The following is a 24,782-nucleotide window of genomic DNA, read 5'->3' on the forward strand; positions in this document are numbered from 1 at the left end:
ATACAACCCATAGCTGTATCTTGGAAAATAATACAAATACACCCCCAAGCTGTGTTATTTTCAAAAATACAAATACAACCCTTAGCTGTATCTCGGAAAATAATACAAATACACCCACAAGTTGTGTTATTTTCAATAATACAAATACAACCCTTAGCTGTATATCGGAAAATAATACAAATACACCCGCAAGCTGTGTTATTTTCCAAAATACAAATACAAACCTTATCTGTATCTGGGAAAATAATACAAATACACCCCCAAGCTGTGTTATTTTCAAAAATACAAATACAACCATTAGCTGTATCTCAGAAAATAATACAACTACACCCCAAAGCTGCGTTATTTTCAAAAATACAAACACAACCCTTAGCTGTATCCCGGAAAATAATAAAAATACACACCCAAGTTCTGTTATTTTCAATAATACAAATACAACCCTTAGCTGTATCTCGGAAAATGATACAAATACACCCCCAAGCTGTGTTATTTTTAAAAATAGAAATAAAACCCTTAGCTGTATCTCGGAAAATAATACAAATACACCCCCAAGCTGTGTTATTTTCAAAAATACAAACACAATCCTTAGCTGTATTTCGGAAAATAATACAAATACACCCCCAAGCTCTGTTATTTTCAATAATACAAATACAACCCTTAGCTGTATCTCGGAAAATAAAACAAATACACCCTCAAGCTGTGTTATTTTCAAAAATAAAAATAAAACCCAAAGCTGTATCTGGGAAAATAATACAAGTACACCCCCAAGCTTTGTTATTTTCAAAAATACAAATAAAAACCTTGGCTGTATCTCGGAAAATAATATAAATACACCCCCAAGCTGTGTTATTTTCAAAAATACAAATACAACCCTGAGCTGTATCTCGGAAAATAATACAAATACACCCCCAAGCTGCGTTATTTTCAAAAATACAAATACAACCCTTAGCTGATTCTCAGAAAATAATACAAATACACCCGCAAGCTGTGTTATTTTCCAAAATACAAATACAAACCTTATCTGTATCTGGGAAAATAATACAAATACACCCCCAAGCTGTGTTATTTTCAAAAATACAAATACAACCATTAGCTGTATCTCAGAAAATAATACAAATACACCCCAAAGCTGCGTTATTTTCAAAAATACAAACACAACCCTTAGCTGTATCTCGTAAAATAATAAAAATACACACCCAAGTTCTGTTATTTTCAATAATACAAATACAACCCTTAGCTGTATCTCGGAAAATGATACAAATACACCCCCAAGCTGTGTTATTTTTAAAAATAGAAATAAAACCCTTAGCTGTATCTCGGAAAATAATACAAATAAACCCTCAAGCTGTGTTATTTTCAAAAATACAAATACAACCCTTTGCTGTATCTCAGATAATAATACAAATACACCCCCAAGATGTGTTATTTTCAAAAATACAAATACAACCCTTGGCTGTATCTCGGAAAATAATACAAATACTCCCCCTAGCTCTGTTAATTTCAAAAACACAAATACAACCCACAGCTCCAACTCGGAAAATAATACAAATACACCCACAAGCTGTGTTATTTTCAAAAATACAACTACAACAAATAGCTGTATCTCGGAAAATAATACAAATACACCCCCAATCTTTGTTATTTTCAATAATCAAATACAATCGATAGCTTTATCTCGGAAAATAATACAAGTACACCCACACAATATGTTATTTTCAAAAATGCAAATACAACCCTTAGCTGTATCTTTGAAAATAATACAAATACACGCCCAAGCTGTGTTATTTTCAAAAATACAAATACAACCCTTAGATGTATCTCGGAAAATAAAACAAATACACACAAATGCTCTGTTATTTTCAAAAATACAAATACAACCCTTAGCTGTAACTCGAAAAATAATACATATACACCCCAAAGCTCTTTTATTTTCAAAAACACAAATACAGCCCTTAGCTGTATCTCGGAAAATAACACAAATACACCCCCATGCGCGGTTATTTTCAAAAATACAAATACAACCCTTAGCTGTATCTCGGAAAATAATACAAATACTCCCCCAAGCTCTGTTAATTTCAAAAACACAAACACAACCCACAGCTCTATCTCGGAAAATAATACAAATACACCCCCAAGCTGTGTTATTTTCAAAAATACAAATACAACCCATAGCTGTATCTCGGAAAATAATAAAAATACACCCCAAGCTGTGTTATTTTCAAAAACACAAATACAAACCTTAGCTGTATCTCGGAAAATAATACAAATACACCCCAAATCTGTGTTATTTTCAAAATTACAAATAAAGCCCTTAGCTATATCTCAGAAAATAATACAAATACACACCCAAGCTCGTTTGTTTTCAAAAATACAAATACAAACCTTAGCTTTATCTCGGAAAATAATACAAATAAACCCCCAAGCTGTTTTATTTTTCAAAATACAAATACAACCCTGAGCTCTATCTCGGAAAATAATACAAATACACTGCGAAGCTGTGTTATTTTCAAAAATACAAATACAACCCATAGCTGTATCCTGGAAAATAATACAAATACATTCCAAAGCTGTTTTATTTTCTAAAATACAAATACAACCCTGAGCTGTATCTCGAAAAATAATACAAATACACCACCGAGCTGTGTTATTTTCAAAAATACAAATACAACCCTGAGCTGTATCTCGGAAAATAATACAAATACACCCCCAAGCTGTGTTATTTTCAAAAATACAAATACAACCCTTAGCTGTATCTCGGAAAATAATACAAATACTCCCCCAAGCTGCGTAATTTTCAAAAATACAAATACAACCCTTAGCTGTATCTCAGAAAATAATACAAATACACCCCCAAGCTGTGTTATTTTCAAAAATACAAATACAACCCTTAGCTGTATCTCGAAAAATAATACAAATACACCCACAAGTTGTGTTATTTTCAAAAATACAAATACAACCCTTAGCTGTATATCGGAATATAATACAAATACACCCGCAAGCTGTGTTATTTTCCAAAATACAAATACAAACCTTATCTGTATCTGGGAAAATAATACAAATACACCCCCAAGCTGTGTTATTTTCAAAAATACAAATACAACCATTAGCTGTATCTCAGAAAATAATACAAATACACCCTAAAGCTGCGTTATTTTCAAAAATACAAACACAACACTTAGCTGTATCCCGGAAAATAATAAAAATACACACCCAAGTACTGTTATTTTCAATAATACAAATACAAACCTTAGCTGTATCTTGGAAAATGATACAAATACACCCCCAAGCTGTGTTATTCTTACAAATAGAAATAAAACCCTTAGCTGTATCTCGGAAAATAATACAAATACACCCCCAAGCTGTGTTATTTTCAAAAATACAAATACAACCCTTAGCTGTATTTCGGAAAACAATACAAATACACCCCCAACCTCTGTTATTTTCAATAATACAAATACAACCCTTAGCTGTATCTCGGAAAATACTACAACTACACCCCCAAGCTGTGTTATTTTCAAAAATAAAAATAAAACCCAAAGCTGTATCTGGGAAAATAATACAAGTACACCCCCAAGCTGTGTTATTTTCAAAAATACAAATAAAAACCTTAGCTGTATCTCAGAAAATAATATAAATACACTCCCAAGCTGTGTTATTTTCAAAAATACAAATACAACCCTGAGCTGTATCTCGAAAAATAATACAAATACACCCGCAAGATGGGTTATTTTCAAAAATACAAATACAACCCTTAGCTGTATCTCGGAAAATAATACAAATACTCCCCCAAGCTCTGTTAATTTCAAAAACACAAATACAACCCACAGCTCCATCTCGGAAAATAATACAAATACACCCCCAAGCTGTGTTATTTTCAAAAATACAAACACAACACATAGCTGTTTCTCGGAAAATAATACAAATACACCCCCAATCTTTGTTATTTTCAATAATCAAATATAATCGATAGCTTTATCTCGGAAAATAATACAAGTACACCCACAAAATATGTTATTTTCAAAAATGCAAATACAACCCTTAGCTGTATCTTTGAAAATAATACAAATACACACCCAAGCTGTGTTATTTTCAAAAATACAAATACAACCCTTAGCTGTATCTCGGAAAATAAAACAAATACACACAAAGGGTCTGTTATTTTCAAAAATACAAATTCAACCCTTAGCTTTAACTTGAAAAATTATTCATATACACCCCCAAGCTCTGTTATATTCAAAAACACAAATACAGCCCTTAGCTGTATCTCGGAAAATAACACAAATACACCCCCATGCGCGGTTATTTTCAAAAATACAAATACAACCCTTAGCTGTATCTCGGAAAATAATACAAATACTCCCCCAAGCTCTGTTAATTTCAAAAACACAAACACAACCCACAGCTCTATCTCGGAAAATAATGCAAATACACCCCCAAGCTGTGTTATTTTCAAAAATACAAATACAACCCATAGCTGTATCTCGGAAAATAATACAAATACACCCCAAGCTGTGTTATTTTCAAAAACACAAATACAAACCTTAGCTGTATCTCGGAAAATAATACAAATCCACCGCCAAGCTGTGTTATTTTCAAAAATACAAATACAATCCTGAGCTATAACTCGGAAAATAATACAAATACAGCCCCAAGCTGTGTTATTATCAAAAATACATATACATCCTTGAGCTGTATCTCAGAAAATAATACATAAACACCCCCAAGCTCTGTTATTTTCAAAAATACATATACTACCCTTAGCTATATCTCGGAAAATAATACAAATACACCCCCAAGCTCTGTTATTTTCAATAATACAAATACAACCATTAGCTGTATCTCGGAAAATGATACAAATACACCCCCAAGCTGTGTTATTTTCAAAAACAGAAATAAAACCCATAGCTATATCTCGGAAAATAATACAAAAACACCCCCAAGCTCTGTTATTTTCAAAAATAAAAATACAACCCTTACCTTTATCTCGGAAAATAAAAATACACCCCCAAGCTCTGTTATTTTCAAAAATACAAATACAACCCACAGCTGTATCTCGTAAAATAATACAAATACACCCCAAAGCTGTGTTATTCTCAAAAATACAAATACAGCTCTTAGCTGTATCTCAGAAAATAATACAAATATACCCCCAAGCAGGTTTATTTTCAAAAATACAAATACAAACCTTAGCTGTATCTCAGAAAATAATATAAATACACCCCAAAGCTGTGTTAATTTCAAAAATACAAATACAACCCTTAGCTGTATCTCAGAAAATAATAAAAATACACCCCCAAGATGTGTTATTTTCAAAAATACAAATACAACCCTTAGCTGTATCTCGGAAAATATTTAAAATACACCCCCAATCTGCGTTATTTTCAAAAATACAAATAAAACCCACTGCTGTATCTTGGAAAATAACACAAATATACCTTAAAGCTGTGTTATTTTCAAAAATACAAATAAAGCCCTTAGCTATATCTCAGAAAATAATACAAATACACCCCCAAGCTCGTTTGTTTTCAAAAATACAAATACAACCCTTAGCTTTATCCCGGAAAATAATACAAATACACCCCCAAGCTGTGTTATTTTTCAAAATACAAATACAACCCTGAGCTCTATTTCGGAAAATAATACAAATACACCGCGAAGCTGCATTATTTTCAAAAATACAAATACACACCATAGCTGTATCTTGGAAAATAATACAAATACATTCCAAAGCTGTGCTATTTTCTAAAATACAAATACAACCCTGAGCTGTATCTCGAAAAATAATACAAATACACCACCGAGCTGTGTTATTTTCATAAATACAAATACAACCCTGAGCTTTATCTCGGAATATAATACAAATACACCCCCAAGCTGCGTTATTTTCAAAAATACAAATACAACCCTTAGCTGTATCTCGGAAAATAATACAAATACACCCCCAAGTGGTGTTATTTTCAAAAATACAAATACAACCCTTAGCTGTATATCGGAAAATAATACAAATACACCCGCAAGCTGTGTTATTTTCCAAATTACAAATACAAACCTTATCTGTATCTGGGAAAATAATACAAATACACCCCCAAGCTGTGTTATTTTCAAAAATACAAATACAACCATTAGCTGTATCTCGGAAAATAATACAAATACACCCCAAAGCTGCGTTATTTTTAAAAATACAAACAAAACCCTTAGCTGTATCTCGGAAAATAATAAAAATACACACCCAAGTTCTGTTATTTTCAATAATACAAACAGAACCCTTAGCTGTATCTCAGAAAATGATACAAATACACCCCCAAGCTGTGTTATTTTTAAAAATAGAAATAAAACCCTTAGCTGTATCTCGGAAAATAATACAAATACACCCCCAAGCTGTGTTATTTTCAAAAATACAAATACAACCCTTAGCTGTATCTCGGAAAATAATACAAATACACCCCCAAGCTGTGTTATTTTCAAAAATAAAAATAAAACCCAAAGCTGTATCTGGGAAAATAATACAAGTACACCCCCAAGCTGTGTTATTTTCAAAAATACAAATACAAACCTTAGCTGTATCTCGGAAAATGATATAAATACACCCCGAAGCTGTGTTATTTTCAAAAATACAAATACAACCCTGAGCTGTATCTCGGAAAATAATACAAATACACCCGCAAGCTGTGTTATTTTCCGAAATACAAATACAAACCTTATCTGTGCCTGGGAAAATAATACAAATAAACCCCCAAGGTGTGTTACTTTCAAAAATACAAATACAACCATTAGCTGTATCTCGGAAAATAATACAAATACACCCCAAAGCTGCGTTATTTTCAAAAATACAAACACAACCCTTAGCTGTATCTCGGAAAATAATAAAAATACACACCCAAGTTCTGTTATTTTCAATAATACAAATACAACCCTTAGCTGTATCTCGGAAAATGATACAAATACACCCCCAAGCTGTGTTATTTTTAAAAATAGAAATAAAACCCTTAGCTGTATCTCGGAAAATAATACAAATACACCCTCAAGCTGTGTTATTTTCAAAAATACAAATACAACCCTTTGCTGTATCTCAGTAAATAATACAAATACAACCCCAAGATGTGTTATTTTCAAAAATACAAATACAACCCTTAGCTGCATCTTGGAAAATAATACAAATACTCCCCCAAACTCTGTTAATTTCAAAAACACAAATACAACCCACAGCTCCATCTCAGAAAATAATACAAATACACCCCCAAGCTGTGTTATTTTCAAAAATACAAATACAACACATCCTGTATCTAGGAAAATAACACAAATACACCCCCAAGCTGTGTTATTTTCAAAAATACAAATACAACCCTTAGCTCTATCTCGGAAAATAATACAAATCCACCCCCAAGCTGTGTTATTTTCAAAAATACAAATACAACCCTGAGCTGTATCTCGAAAAATAATACAAATACACCCCCAAGTTGTGTATATGTCAAAAATACAAATATAACCCTTAGCTGTATCTCGGAAAATAATACAAATACACCCACAAGCTCGTTTATTTTCAAAAATACTAACACAAACCTTAGCTGTATCTCGGAAAATAATACAAATATACCAGAAAGCTGTGTTATTTTCAAAAATACAAATAAAGCCCTTAGCTGTATCTCAGAAAATAATACAAATACACCCCCAAGCTCGTTTATTTTCAAAAATACAAGTACAACCCTTAGCTGTATCTCGGAAAATAATACAAATACACCCCCAACCTGTGTTATTTTGCAAAATACAAATACAACCCTGAGCTGTATCTCGGAATATAATACAAATACACCCCCAAGCTGTGTTATTTTCAAAAATACAAATACAACCCATAGCTGTATCTTGGAAAATAATACAAATACACCCACAAGCTGTTATTTTCAAAAATACAAATACAACCCTGAGCTGTATCTCGGAAAATAATACAAATACACCAACGAGCTGTGTTATTTTCAAAAATACAAATACAACCCATAGCAGTATCTCGGAAAATAATACAAATACACCTTCATGCGTTGTTATTTTCCAAAATACAAATAAAACACATAGCTGTATCTTGGAAAATAATACAAATACACTCCCAAGCTGTGTTATTTTCAAAAATACAAATACAACACTGAGCTGTATCTCGGATAATAATAGAAATACACCCCCACGCTGTGTTATTTTCAAAAACACAAATACAATTCATAGCTGTATCTCGGAAAATAATACAAAAACTCCCCCAAGCTGTGTTATTTTCAAAAATATAAATACAATCCTTAGCTGTATCTCGGAAAATGATACAAATACACCCCCAAGCTGTGTAATTTTCAAAAATACAAATACAACCCTGAGCTGTAACTCGGAATATAATACAAATACAGCCCCAAGCTGTGTTATTTTCAAAAATACAAATACCACCCTGAGCTGTATATCGGAAAATAATACAAAAACACCCCCAAGCTGTGTTATTTTCAAAAATACAAATACAACTCTTAGCTGTATTTCGGAAAATAATAAATATACACCCCAAACCTGAGTTATTTTCAAAATACAAATATAACCCACAGCTGTATCTTGGAAAATAATTCAAATACACCACAAAGCTGTGTTATTTACAAAAATAGAAATAAGCCCTTAGCTGTATCTCGGAAAATAATACAAATACACCCCCAACCAGTGTTATTTTGCAAAATACAAATACAACCCTGAGCTGTATCTCGGAATATAATACAAATACACCCCCAAGCTGTGTTATTTTCAAAAATACAAATACAACCCTTAGCTGTATCTCAGAAAATAATACAAATACACCAAAAAGCTGTGTTATTTTCGAAAATACAAATACAACCCTTAGCTGTATCTCGGCAAATAATACAAATACACCCCCAAGCTGTGTTATTTTCCAAAATACAAATACAACCCTGAGCTGAATCTCGGAAAATAATACAAATACACCCCCAAGCTGTGTTATTTTTAAAAATACAAATAAAACCCATAGCGGTATCTTGGAAAATAATACAGATACACCCACAAGCTGTGTAATTTTCAAAAATACAAATACAACCCTTAGCTGTTTCTCGGATAATTATAGAAATACACACGCAAACTGTGTTATTTTCAAAAATACAAATACAACCCATAGCTGTATCTCGGAAAATAATACAAATACTCCCCCAAGCTGTGTTATTTTCAAAAATACAAATACAATCCTTAGCTGTATCTCGGAAAATAATACAAATACACCCCAAAGCTGTGTTATTTTCAAAAATACAAATACAACCCTGAGCTGTAACTCGGAAAATAATACAAATACACCCCCAAGCTGTGTTATTTTCAAAAATACAAATACAACCCTGAGCTGTGTCTCGGAAAATAATACAAATACACCCACAAGCTGTGTTATTTTCCAAAATACAAATACAACCCTTAGCTTTATCTCGTAAAATAATACAAATACACCCCAAAGCAGTGTTATTTTCAAAAATACAAATACAACCCTTAGCTATATCTCGAAAAATAATACAAATACACCCCCAAGTTTTGTTATTTTCAAAAATACAAATACAGCTCTTACCTCTATATCGGAAAATAGTACAAATACACCCCCAAGCTGTGTTATTTTCCAAAATACAAATACAAACCTTATCTGTATCTGGGAAAATAATACAAATACACCCGCAAGCTGTGTTATTTTCAAAAATACAAATACAACATTTAGCTGTATCTCGGAAAATAATACAAATACACCCCCAAGTTGTGTATATGTCAAAAATACAAATATAACCCTTAGCTGTATCTCGGAAAATATTACAAATACACCACGAAGCTCTGTTATTTTCAAAAATACAAATAAAAACCTTAGCTGTATCTCGGAAAATAATAATTATACACCCCCAAGCTGTGTTATTTTCAAAAATACAAATACAACCCTGAGGTATATCTCGGAAAATAATACAAATACACCCACAAGCTGTGTTATTTTCCAAAATAGAAATACAACCCTTAGGTGTATCTCGGAAAATAATACAAATACACCCCCAAGCTGTTTTATGTAAAAAAATACAAATACAACCCTTAGCTGTATCTCAGAAAATAATACACATACACCCCCAAGTTGTGTTATTTTCATAAATACAAATACAGCCCTTAGCTGTATATCGGAAAATAATACAAATACACCCCCAAGCTGTGTTATTTTCCAAAATATAAATACAAACCTTATCTGTATCTTGGAAAGTAATACAAATACACCCCCAAGCTGCGTTATTTTCAAAAATACAAATAAAACCCTTAACAGTATCTCAGAAAATAATACATATACACCCCAAAACACCGTTATTATCAAAAATACAAATACAAACCTTAGCTGTATCTCGGAAAATAATACAAATACACCCCCAAGATGTGTTATTTTCAAAAATACATATAAAACCCTAAGCTATATCTCGGAAAATAATACAAATACACCCCCAAACTCTGTTATTTTCAGAAATACAAATACAACCCATAGTTGTATCTCGGAAAATAATACAAATAACACCACCAAGCTGTGTTATTTTTAAAAATACAAATACAGCCCATAACTGTATCTCGGAAAATAATACAAATACACCCCCAAGCTCGTTTATTTTCAAAAATACTAACACAAACCTAAGCTGTATCTCGGAAAATAATACAAATAACACCCCCAAGCTGTGTTATTTTCCAAAATACAAATACAATCCTTAGCTGTATCTCGGAAAATAATACAAATACACCCCAAAGCTGTGTTATTTTCAAAAATACAAATACAACCCTGAGCTGTAACTCGGAAAATAATACAAATGCACCCCAAAGCAGTGTTATTTTCAAAAATACAAATAAAACCGTGAGCTGTATCTCGGAAAGAAAACAAATACACCCCCAAGCTGCGTTATTTTAAAAAATACAAATACAAGTCTTAGCTGTATATCGGAAAATAATACAAATACACACCCAAGCTGCGTTATTTTGAAAAATACAAATACAAGCCTTAGCTGTATGTCAGAAAATAATAAAAAACACCCCCAAGCTGCGTTATTTTCCAAAATACAAATACAAACCTTAGCTGTATCTCGGAAAATAATACAAATACACACCAAGCTACTTTATTTTCAAAAATACAAATAAAACCCATAGCTGTATCTTGGAAAATCATAAAAATACACCCCCAAGCTGTGTAATTTTCAAAAACAAAAATACAACCCATAGCTGTATCTTGGAAAATAATACAAATACACCACGAAGCTGTGTTATTTTCAAAAATACAAATACAACCCTTAGCTGTATCTCGGAAAATAATACAAATACACCCCCAGCTGTGTTATTTTCAAACATAGAAATAAAACCCTTAGCTGTATCTCGGAAAGTAATACAAATACAACTCCAAGCTCTGTTATTTTCAAAAATACAAATACAACCCTTAGCTGTATCTCGGAAAATAATACAAATACACTCCCAAAATGTGTTATTTTCAAAAATACAAACACAACCCACAGCTCTATCTCGGAAAATAATACAAATAACACCAACAAGCTGTGTTATTTTTAAAAATACAAATACAGCCCTTAGCTGTATCTCGGAAAATAATACAAATACACCCCCAAACTGTGTTATTTTCCAAAATACAAATACAACCCTGAGCTGTATCTCGGAAAATAAGACAAATACACCGCCAAGCTGTGTTATTTTCAAATATACAAATACAACCAATAGCTTTATCTTGGAAAATAATACAAATTCAACCCCAAGCTGTGTTATTTTCAAAAATACAAATACAACCCTGAGCTGTATCTCAGAAAATAATACAAATACACCCCCAAGCTGTGTTATTTTCCAAAATAAAAATACAACCCTGAGCTGTATCTCGGAAAATAATACAAATACAACCCCAAGCTGTGTTATTTTCAAAAATACAAATAAAAGCCATAGCTGTATCTTGGAAAATAATACAAATACACCCCTAAGCTGTGTTATTTTCAAAAATACAAATACAACCCTGAGATGTATCTCGGAAAATAATACAAATACACCCGCAAGCTGTGTTATTTTCCAAAATAGAAATACAACCCTTAGGTGTATCTCGAAAATAATACAAATACACCCACAAGCTGTTTTATTGTCAAAAATACCAATACAACCCTTAGCTGTTTCTCAGAAAATAATACACATACACCCCCAATTTGTGTTATTTTCATAAATACAAATACAGCCCTTAGCTGTATATTGGAAAATAATACAAATACACCCCCAAGCTGTGTTATTTTCCAAAATATAAATACAAACCTTATCTGTATCTGGGAAAGTAATACAAATACACCCCCAAGCTGCGTTATTTTCAAAAATACAAATACAACCCTGAGCTGTATCTCGGAAAATAATACAAATACTCCAACGAGCTGTGTTATTTTCAAAAATACAAATACAACCCATAGCAGTATCTCGGAAAATAATACAAATACACCCACAAGCGTTGTTATTTTCCAAAATACAAATAAAACACATAGGTGTATCTTGGAAAATAATACAAATACACCCCCAAGCTGTGTTATTTTCAAAAATACAAATACAACCCTCAGTTGTGTCTCGGAAAATAATACAAATACACTCCCAAAATGTGTAATTTTCAAAAATACAAATACAACCCACAGCTCTATCTCGGAAAATAATACAAATAACACCAACAAGCTGTGTTATTTTTAAAAATACAAATACAGCCCTTAGCTGTATCTCGGAAAATAATACAAATACACCCCCAAAATGTGTTATTTTCCAAAATACAAATACAACCCTGAGCTGTATCTCGGAAAATAATACAAATACACCGCCAAGCTGTGTTATTTTCAAATATACAAATACAACCAATAGCTTTATCTTGGAAAATAATACAAATTCAACCCCAAGCTGTGTTATTTTCAAAAATACAAATACAACCCTGAGCTGTATCTCAGAAAATAATACAAATACACCCCCAAGCTGTGTTATTTTCCAAAATAAAAATACAACCCTGAGCTGTATCTCGGAAAATAATACACATACACCCCCAATTTGTGTTATTTTCATAAATACAAATACAACCCTTAGGTGTATATCGGAAAATAATACAAATACACCCCCAAGCTGTGTTATTTTCCAAAATATAAATACAAACCTTATCTGTATCTGGGAAAGTAATACAAATACACCCCCAAGCTGCGTTATTTTCAAAAATACAAATACAACCCTGAGCTGTATCTCGGAAAATAATACAAATACTCCAACGAGCTGTGTTATTTTCAAAAATACAAATACAACCCATAGCAGTATCTCAGAAAATAATACAAATACACCCACAAGCGTTGTTATTTTCCAAAATACAAATAAAACACATAGGTGTATCTTGGAAAATAATACAAATACACTCCCAAGCTGTGTTATTTTCAAAAATACAAATACAACACTGAGCTGTATCTCGGATAATAATAGAAATACACCCCCAAGCTGTGTTATTTTCAAAAACACAAATACAATTCATAGCTGTATCTCGGAAAATAATACAAATACTCCCCCAAGATGTGTTATTTTCAAAAATACAAATACAATCCTTAGCTGTATCTCGGAAAATGATACAAATACACCCCCAAGCTGTGTAATTTTCAAAAATACAAATACAACCCTGAGCTGTAACTCGGAATATAATACAAATACAGCCCCAAACTGTGTTATTTTCAAAAATACAAATACCACCCTGAGCTTTATATCGGAAAATAATACAAAAATACACCTAAGCTGTGATACTTTCAAAAATACAAATACAACTCTTAGCCGTATCTCGGAAAATAATAAATATACACCCCAAACCTGCGTTATTTTCAAAATACAAATATAACCCACCGCTGTATCTTGGAAAATAATTCAAATACACCCCAAAGCTGTGTTATTTACAAAAATACAAATAAATCCCTTAGCTGTATCTCGGAAAATAATACAAATACACCCCCAAACTGTGTTATTTTCCAAAATACAAATACAACCCTGAGCTGTATCTCGGAAAATAAGACAAATACACCGCCAAGCTGTGTTATTTTCAAATATACAAATACAACCAATAGCTTTATCTTGGAAAATAATACAAATTCAACCCCAAGCTGTGTTATTTTCAAAAATACAAATACAACCCTGAGCTGTATCTCAGAAAATAATACAAATACACCCCCAAGCTGTGTTATTTTCCAAAATAAAAATACAACCCTGAGCTGTATCTCGGAAAATAATACAAATACAACCCCAAGCTGTGTTATTTTCAAAAATACAAATAAAAGCCATAGCTGTATCTTGGAAAATAATACAAATACACCCCTAAGCTGTGTTATTTTCAAAAATACAAATACAACCCTGAGATGTATCTCGGAAAATAATACAAATACACCCGCAAGCTGTGTTATTTTCCAAAATAGAAATACAACCCTTAGGTGTATCTCGAAAATAATACAAATACACCCACAAGCTGTTTTATTGTCAAAAATACCAATACAACCCTTAGCTGTTTCTCAGAAAATAATACACATACACCCCCAATTTGTGTTATTTTCATAAATACAAATACAGCCCTTAGCTGTATATTGGAAAATAATACAAATACACCCCCAAGCTGTGTTATTTTCCAAAATATAAATACAAACCTTATCTGTATCTGGGAAAGTAATACAAATACACCCCCAAGCTGCGTTATTTTCAAAAATACAAATACAACCCTGAGCTGTATCTCGGAAAATAATACAAATACTCCAACGAGCTGTGTTATTTTCAAAAATACAAATACAACCCATAGCAGTATCTCGGAAAATAATACAAATACACCCACAAGCGTTGTTATTTTCCAAAATACAAATAAAACACATAGGTGTATCTTGGAAAATAATACAAATACACCCCCAAGCTGTGTTATTTTCAAAAATACAAATACAACCCTCAGTTGTGTCTCGGAAAATAATACAAATACACTCCCAAAATGTGTAATTTTCAAAAATACAAATACAACCCACAGCTCTATCTCGGAAAATAATACAAATAACACCAACAAGCTGTGTTATTTTTAAAAATACAAATACAGCCCTTAGCTGTATCTCGGAAAATAATACAAATACACCCCCAAAATGTGTTATTTTCCAAAATACAAATACAACCCTGAGCTGTATCTCGGAAAATAATACAAATACACCGCCAAGCTGTGTTATTTTCAAATATACAAATACAACCAATAGCTTTATCTTGGAAAATAATACAAATTCAACCCCAAGCTGTGTTATTTTCAAAAATACAAATACAACCCTGAGCTGTATCTCAGAAAATAATACAAATACACCCCCAAGCTGTGTTATTTTCCAAAATAAAAATACAACCCTGAGCTGTATCTCGGAAAATAATACACATACACCCCCAATTTGTGTTATTTTCATAAATACAAATACAACCCTTAGCTGTATATCGGAAAATAATACAAATACACCCCCAAGCTGTGTTATTTTCCAAAATATAAATACAAACCTTATCTGTATCTGGGAAAGTAATACAAATACACCCCCAAGCTGCGTTATTTTCAAAAATACAAATACAACCCTGAGCTGTATCTCGGAAAATAATACAAATACTCCAACGAGCTGTGTTATTTTCAAAAATACAAATACAACCCATAGCAGTATCTCAGAAAATAATACAAATACACCCACAAGCGTTGTTATTTTCCAAAATACAAATAAAACACATAGGTGTATCTTGGAAAATAATACAAATACACTCCCAAGCTGTGTTATTTTCAAAAATACAAATACAACACTGAGCTGTATCTCGGATAATAATAGAAATACACCCCCAAGCTGTGTTATTTTCAAAAACACAAATACAATTCATAGCTGTATCTCGGAAAATAATACAAATACTCCCCCAAGATGTGTTATTTTCAAAAATACAAATACAATCCTTAGCTGTATCTCGGAAAATGATACAAATACACCCCCAAGCTGTGTAATTTTCAAAAATACAAATACAACCCTGAGCTGTAACTCGGAATATAATACAAATACAGCCCCAAACTGTGTTATTTTCAAAAATACAAATACCACCCTGAGCTTTATATCGGAAAATAATACAAAAATACACCTAAGCTGTGATACTTTCAAAAATACAAATACAACTCTTAGCCGTATCTCGGAAAATAATAAATATACACCCCAAACCTGCGTTATTTTCAAAATACAAATATAACCCACCGCTGTATCTTGGAAAATAATTCAAATACACCCCAAAGCTGTGTTATTTACAAAAATACAAATAAATCCCTTAGCTGTATCTCGGAAAATAATACAAATACACCCCCAACCTGTGTTATTTTGCAAAATACAAATACAACCCTGAGCTGTATCTCAGAAAATAATACATATACACACCCAAGATGCGTTATTCTCCAAAATACAAATACAACCCATAGCTGTATCTTGGACAATAATACAAATACACCCCCAAGCTGTGTTATTTTCAAAAATACAAATACAACCCTGAGCTGTATCTCAGAAAATAATACAAATAAACCCCCAAGCTGTGTTATTTTCAAAAATACAAATACAACCAATAGCAGTATCTCGGAAAATAATACAAATACACCCCCAAGCTGTGTTATTTTCCAAAATACAAATACAACTCTGAGCTGTATCTCGGAAAATAATACAAATACACCCCCAAGCTGTGTTATTTTTAAAAATACAAATAAATCCCATAGCGGTAACTTGGAAACTAATAAAAATACACCCACAAGCTGTGTTATTTTCAAAAATACAAATACAACCCTGAGCGGTATCTCGGAAAATAATACAAATACACCCCCAAGCTGTGTTATTTTCAAAAATACAAATACAACCCATAGCAGTATCTCGGAAAATAATACAAATACACCCCCAAGCTGTGTAATTTTCAAAAATACAAACACAACCCTTAGCTGTATCTCGGAAAATAATACAAATACATCCCCAAGCTGTGTTATTTTCGAAAATACAAATACAACCCTTAGCTGTATCTCGGCAAATAATAAAAATACACCCCAAGCTCTGTTATTTTCCAAAATAAAAATACAGCCCTGAGCTGTATCTCGGAAAATAATACAAATACAACCCCAAGCTGTGTTATTTTCAAAAATACAAATACAGGCCATAGCTGTATCTTGGAAAATAATACAAATACACCTCCAAGCTGTGTGATTTTCAAAAATACAAATACAACCCTCAGCTGTATCTCGAAAAATAATACATATAGACACCCAAGCTGTGTTATTTTCAAAATTACAAAATACAGCCCTTAGCTGTATCTCGGAATATAATACAAATACTCCCCCAAGCTCGGTTATTTTCAATAACACCAATAAAACCCTTAGCTGTATCTCGGAAAATAATACCAATACAAACCCAAGCTGTGTTATTTTCAAAAATACAAATACAACCCTGAGCTGTATCCTGGAAAATAATACAAATACACCCACAAGCTGTGTTATTTTCCAAAATACAAATACAACCCTGAGCTGTATCTCGGAAAATAATACAAATACGCCACCAAGCTGTGTTATTTTCAAAAATACAAATACAACCCATAGCTGTATCTTGGAAAATAATACAAATACAATCCCAAGCTGTGTTATTTTCAAAAATACAAATACATCCCTGATCTGTAGCTCAGAAAATAATACAAATACACCCCCAAGCTGTGTTATTTTCAAAAATACAAATACAACCCATAGTAGTATCTCGGAAAATAATACAAATACACCCCCAAGCTGTGTTATTTTCAAAAATACAAATACAACCCTTAGTTGTATCTCAGAAAATAATACAAATACATCTCCAAGCTGTGTTATTTTAGAAAATACAAATACAACCCTTAGCTGTATCTCGGCAAATAATACAAATACACCCCAAGCTCTGTTATTTTCCAAAATAAAAATACAACCCTGAGCTGTATCTCAGAAAATAATACAAATACAACCCCAAGCTGTGTTATTTTCAAAAATACAAATACAAGCCATAGCTGTATCTTGGAAAATACTACAAATACACCCATAAGCTGTGTTATTTTCAAAAATACAAATACAACCCTGAGCTGTATCTCAAAAAATAATGCATATAGACACCCAAGCTGTGTTATTTTCAAAAATGCAAATACAGCCCTTAGCTGTATCTCGGAATATAATACAAATACTCCCCCAAACTCGGTTATTTTCAATAATAAAAATAAAACCCTTAGCTGTATCTCGGAAAATAATACAAATACAAACCCAAGCTGTGTTATTTTCAAAAATACAAATACCACCCTGAGCTGTATCTCGGAAAATATTACAAATACACCCACAAGCTGTGTTATTTTCCAAAATACAAATACAACCCTGAGCTGAATCTCGGAAAATAATACAAATATACCGCCAAGCTGTGTTATTTTCCAAAATAAAAATACAGCCCTGAGCTGTACCTTGGAAAATAAAACAAATACAACCCCAAGCTGTGTTATTTTCAAAAATACAAATATAACCCTGAGCTATATCTCAGAAAATAATACAAATACACCCCCAAGCTGTGTTATTTTCAAAAATACAAATACAACCCATAGCAGTATCTCGGAAAATAATACAAATACACCCCCAAGCTGTGTTATTTTCAAAAATACAAATACAACCCATAGCAGTATCTCGGAAAATAATACAAATACACCCCCAAGCTGCGTTATTTTAAAAAATACAAATACAAGTCTTAGCTGTATATCGGAAAATAATACAAATACACACCCAAGCTGCGTTATTTTGAAAAATACAAATACAAGCCTTAGCTGTATGTCAGAAAATAATAAAAAACACCCCCAAGCTGCGTTATTTTCCAAAATACAAATACAAACCTGAGCTGTATCTCGGAAAATAATACATATACACACCCAAGATGCGTTATTTTCCAAAATACAAATACAAGCCATAGCTGTATCTTGGAAAATAATACAAATACACCCCCAAGCTGTGTTATTTTCAAAAATACAAATACAACCCTGAGCTGTATCTCAGAAAATAATACAAATAATCCCGCTAGCTGTGTTATTTTCAAAAATACAAATACAACACATAGCAGTATCTCGGAAAATAATACAAATACACCCCCAAGCTGTGTTATTTTCAAAAATACAAATACAACTCTTAGCTGTATCTCGGAAAATTATACAAATACACCCCAAAGCTGTGTTATTTTCGAAAATACAAATACAACCCTTAGCTGTATCTCGGCAAATAATACAAATACACCCGCAAGCTGTGTTATTTTCCAAAATACAAATACAACCCTGAGCTGTATCTCGGAAAATAATACAAATACACCCCCAAGCTGTGTTATTTTTAAAAATACAAATACAACCCATAGCGGTATCTTGGAAAATTATACAAATACACCCAGAATGTGTGTTATTTTCAAAAATACAAATACAACCCTGAGCTGTATCTCGGATAATTATAGAAATACACACCCAAGCTGTGTTATTTTCAAAAATACAAATACAACCCATAGCTGTGTCTCGGAAAATAATACAAATACTCCCCCAAGCTGTGTTATTTTCAAAAATACAAATACAACCCTGAGCTGTAACTCGGAATATAATACAAATACACACCCAAGCTGTGTTATTTTCAAAAATACAAATACAACCCTGAGCTGTATCTCGGAAAATAATAAAAACACACCCCAAATCTGCGTTATTTTCAAAAATACAAATACAACCCACAGCTGTATCATGGAAAATAATACAAATACACCAGAAAGCTGTGTTATTTTCAAAAATACAAATAAAGCCCTTAGCTGTATCTCAGAAAATAATACAAATACACCCCCAAGCTGGTTTATTTTCAAAAATACAAGTACAACCCTGAGCTGTATCTCGGAAAATAATACAAATACACCACCAAGCTGTGTTATTTTCAAAAATACAAATACAACCCATAGTTGTATCTTGGAAAATAATACAAATACATCCACAAGCTGTGTTATTTTCAAAAATACAAATACAACCCTGAGCTGTATCTCGGAAAATAATACAAATACACCAACGAGCTGTGTTATTTTCAAAAATACAAATACAATCCATAGCAGTATCTCGGAAAATAATACAAATACACCCACAAGCGTTGTTATTTTCCAAAATACAAATAAAACACATAGCTCTATCTTGGATAATAATACAAATACACTCCCAAGCTGTGTTATTTTCAAAAATACAAATACAACACTGAGCTGTATCTCGGATAATAATAGAAATACACCCCCAAGCTGTGTTATTTTCAACAACACAAATACAATTCATAGCTGTATCTCGGAAAATAATACAAATACTCCCCCAAGCTGTGTTATTTTCAAAAATACAAATACAATCCTTAGCTGTATCTCGGAAAATGATACCAATACACCCACAAGCTGTGTAATTTTCAAAAATACAAATACAACCCTGAGCTGTAACTCGGAATATAATACAAATACAGCCCCAAGCTGTGTTATTTTCAAAAATACAAATACCACCCTGAGCTGTATATCGGAAAATAATACAAAAACACCCCCAAGCTGTGTTATTTTCAAAAATACAAATACAACTCTTAGCTGTATCTCGGAAAATAATAAATATACACCCCAAACTTGCGTTATTTTCAAAATACAAATATAACCCACCGCTGTATCTTGGAAAATAATTCAAATACACCCCAAAGCTGGGTTATTTACAAAAATACAAATAAAGCCCTTAGCTGTATCTCGGAAAATAATACAAATACACCCCCAACCTGTGTTATTTTGCAAAATACAAATACAACCCTGAGCTGTATCTCAGAAAATAATACATATACACACCCAAGATGCGTTATTTTCCAAAATACAAATACAACCCATAGCTGTATCTTGGAAAATAATACAAATACACCCCCAAGCTGTGTTATTTTCAAAAATACAAATACAACCCTAAGCTGTATCTCAGAAAATAATACAAATAAACCCCCAAGCTGTGTTATTTTCAAAAATACAAATACAACCAATAGCAGTATCTCGGAAAATAATACAAATACACCCCCAAGCTGTGTTGTTTTCCAAAATACAAATACAACCCTGAGCTGTATCTCAGAAAATAATACAAATACACCCCCAAGCTGTGTTATTTTTAAAAATAAAAATAAATCCCATAGCGGTATCTTGGAAAATAATAAAAATACACCCATAAGCTGTGTTATTTTCAAAAATACAAATACAACCCTGAGCGGTATCTCGGAAAATAATACAAATACACCCCCAAGCTGTGTTATTTTCAAAAATACAAATACAACCCATAGCAGTATCTCAGAAAATAATACAAATACACACCCAAGGAGTGTAATTTTCAAAAATACAAACACAACCCTTAGCTGTATCTCGGAAAATAATACAAATACATCCCCAAGCTGTGTTATTTTCGAAAATACAAATACAACCCTTAGCTGTATCTCGGCAAATAATACAAATACACCCCAAGCTCTGTTATTTTCCAAAATAAAAATACAGCCCTGAGCTGTATCTCGGAAAATAATACAAATACAACCCCAAGCTGTGTTATTTTCAAAAATACAAATATAACCCTGAGCTATATCTCAGAAAATAATACAAATACACCCCCAAGCTGTGTTATTTTCAAAAATACAAATACAACCCATAGCAGTATCTCGGAAAATAATACAAATAAATCCCCAAGCTGTGTTATTTTCGAAAATACAAATACAACCCTTAGCTGTATCTCGGCAAATAATACAAATACACCCCAAGCTCTGTTATTTTCCAAAATAAAAATACAACCCTGAGGTGTATCTCGGAAAATAATACAAATACAACCCCAAGCTGTGTTATTTTCAAAAATACAAATACAAGCCATAGCTGTATCTTGGAAAATAATACAAATACACCCCCAAGCTGTGTTATTTTCAAAAATACAAATACAAGCCTGAGATGTATCTCGGAAAATAATACAAATACACCCAGAAGCTGTGTTATTTTCCAAAATAGAAATACAACCCTTAGGTGTATCTCGAAAATAATACAAATACACCCCCAAGCTGTTTTATTTTCAAAAATACAAATACAACCCTTAGCTGTATCTCAGAAAACAATACACATACACCCCCAATTTGTGTTATTTTCATAAATACAAATACAGCCCTTAGCTGTATATCGGAAAATAATACAAATACACCCCAAGCTGTGTTATTTCCAAAAATACAAATACAACCCTGAGCTGAAACTCGGAAAATAATACAAATACACACCCAAGCTGTGTTATTTTCAAAAATACAAATACAACCCTGAGCTGTATCTCGGAAAATAATAAAAACACACCCCAAATCTGCGTTATTTTCAAAAATACAAATACAACCCACAGCTGTATCTTGGAAAATAATACAAATACACCAGAAAGCTGTGTTATTTTCAAAAATACAAATAAAGCCCTTAGCTGTATCTCAGAAAATAATACAAATACACCCCCAAGCTCGTTTATTTTCAAAAATACAAGTACAACCCTTAGCTGTATCTCGGAAAATAATACAAATACACCCCCAACCTGTGTTATTTTGCAAAATACAAATACAACCCTGAGCTGTATCTCGGAAAATAATACAAATACACCCCCAAGCTGTGTTATTTTCAAAAATACAAATACAACCCATAGTTGTATCTTGGAAAATAATACAAATACACCCACAATCTGTGTTATTTTCAAAAATACAAATACATCCCTGAGCTGTATCTCGGAAAATAATACAAATACTCCAACGAGCTGTGTTATTTTCAAAAATACAAATACAACCCATAGCAGTATCTCGGAAAATAATACAAACACACCCACAAGCGTTGTTATTTTCCAAAATACAAATAAAACACATAGCTGTATCTTGGAAAATAATACAAATACACTCCCAAGCTGTGTTATTTTCAAAAATACAAATACAATTCATAGCTGTATCTCGGAAAATAATACAAATACTTCCCCAAGCTGTGTTATTTTCAAAAATACAAATACAATCCTTAGCTGTATCTCGGAAAATGATACAAATACACCCCCAAGCTGTGTAATTTTCAAAAATACAAATACAACCCTGAGCTGTAACTCAGAATATAATACAAATACAGCCCCAAGCTGTGTTATTTTCAAAAATACAAATACCACCCTGAGCTGTATATCGGAAAATAATACAAAAACACCCCCAACCTGCGTTATTTTCAAAAATACAAATACAACTCTTAGCTGTATCTCGGAAAATAATAAATATACACCCCATACCTGCGTTATTTTCAAAATACAAATATAACCCACCGCTGTATCTTGGAAAATAATTCAAATACACCCCAAAGCTGTGTTATTTACAAAAATACAAATAAAGCCCTTAGCTGTATCTCGGAAAATAATACAAATACACCCCCAACCTGTGTTATTTTGCAAAATACAAATACAACCCTGAGCTGTATCTCGAAAAATAATACATATAGACACCCAAGCTGTGTTATTTTCAAAAATACAAATACAGCCCTTAGCTGTATCTCGGAATATAATACAAATCCTCCCCCAAGCTCGGTTATTTTCAATAATACAAATAAAGCCCTTAGCTGTATCTCGGAAAATAATACAAATACAAACCCAAGCTGTGTTATTTTCAAAAATACAAATACAACCCTGAGCTGTATCCCGGAAAATAATACAAATACACCCACAAGCTGTGTTATTTTCCAAAATACAAATACAACCCTGAGCTGTATCTCGGAAAATAATACAAATACGCCACCAAGCTGTGTTATTTTCAAAAATACAAATACAACCCATAGCTGTATCTTGGAAAATAATACAAATACAATCCCAAGCTGTGTTATTTTCAAAAATACAAATATATCCCTGAGCTGTATCTCAGAAAATAATACAAATACACCCCCAAGCTGTGTTATTTTCAAAAATACAAATACAACCCATAGCAGTATCTCGGAAAATAATACAAATACACCCCCAAGCTGCGTTATTTTAAAAAATACAAATACAAGTCTTAGCTGTATATCGGAAAATAATACAAATACACACCCAAGCTGCGTTATTTTGAAAAATACAAATACAAGCCTTAGCTGTATGTCAGAAAATAATAAAAAACACCCCCAAGCTGCGTTATTTTCCAAAATACAAATACAAACCTGAGCTGTATCTCGGAAAATAATACAAATACACACCAAGCTACTTTATTTTCAAAAATACAAATACAACCCGTAGCTGTATCTTGGAAAATCATAAAAATACACCCCCAAGCTGTGTAATTTTCAAAAACAAAAATACAACACATACCTGTATCTTGGAAAATAATACAATTACACCACGAAGCTGTGTTATTTTCAAAAATACAAATATAATCCTTAGCTGTATCTCGGAAAATAATACAAATACACCCCCAGCTGTGTTATTTTCAAAAATAGAAATAAAACCCTTAGCTGTATCTCGGAAAGTAATACAAATACACGTCCAAGCTGTGTTATTTTCAAAAATACAAATACAAACCTTAGCTGTATCTCGGAGAATAATATAAATACACCCCCAAGCTGGGTTATTTTCAAAAATACAAATACAACCCTTAGTTGTATTTCGGAAAATAATACAAATACACTCCCAAAATGTGTTATTTTCAAAAATACAAATTCAACCCACAGCTCTATCTCGGAAAATAATACAAATAA

The sequence above is a fragment of the Saimiri boliviensis genome, chromosome 15 (assembly GCF_048565385.1).
Source record: "Saimiri boliviensis isolate mSaiBol1 chromosome 15, mSaiBol1.pri, whole genome shotgun sequence".
Taxonomy (NCBI): Eukaryota; Metazoa; Chordata; class Mammalia; order Primates; family Cebidae; genus Saimiri; species Saimiri boliviensis.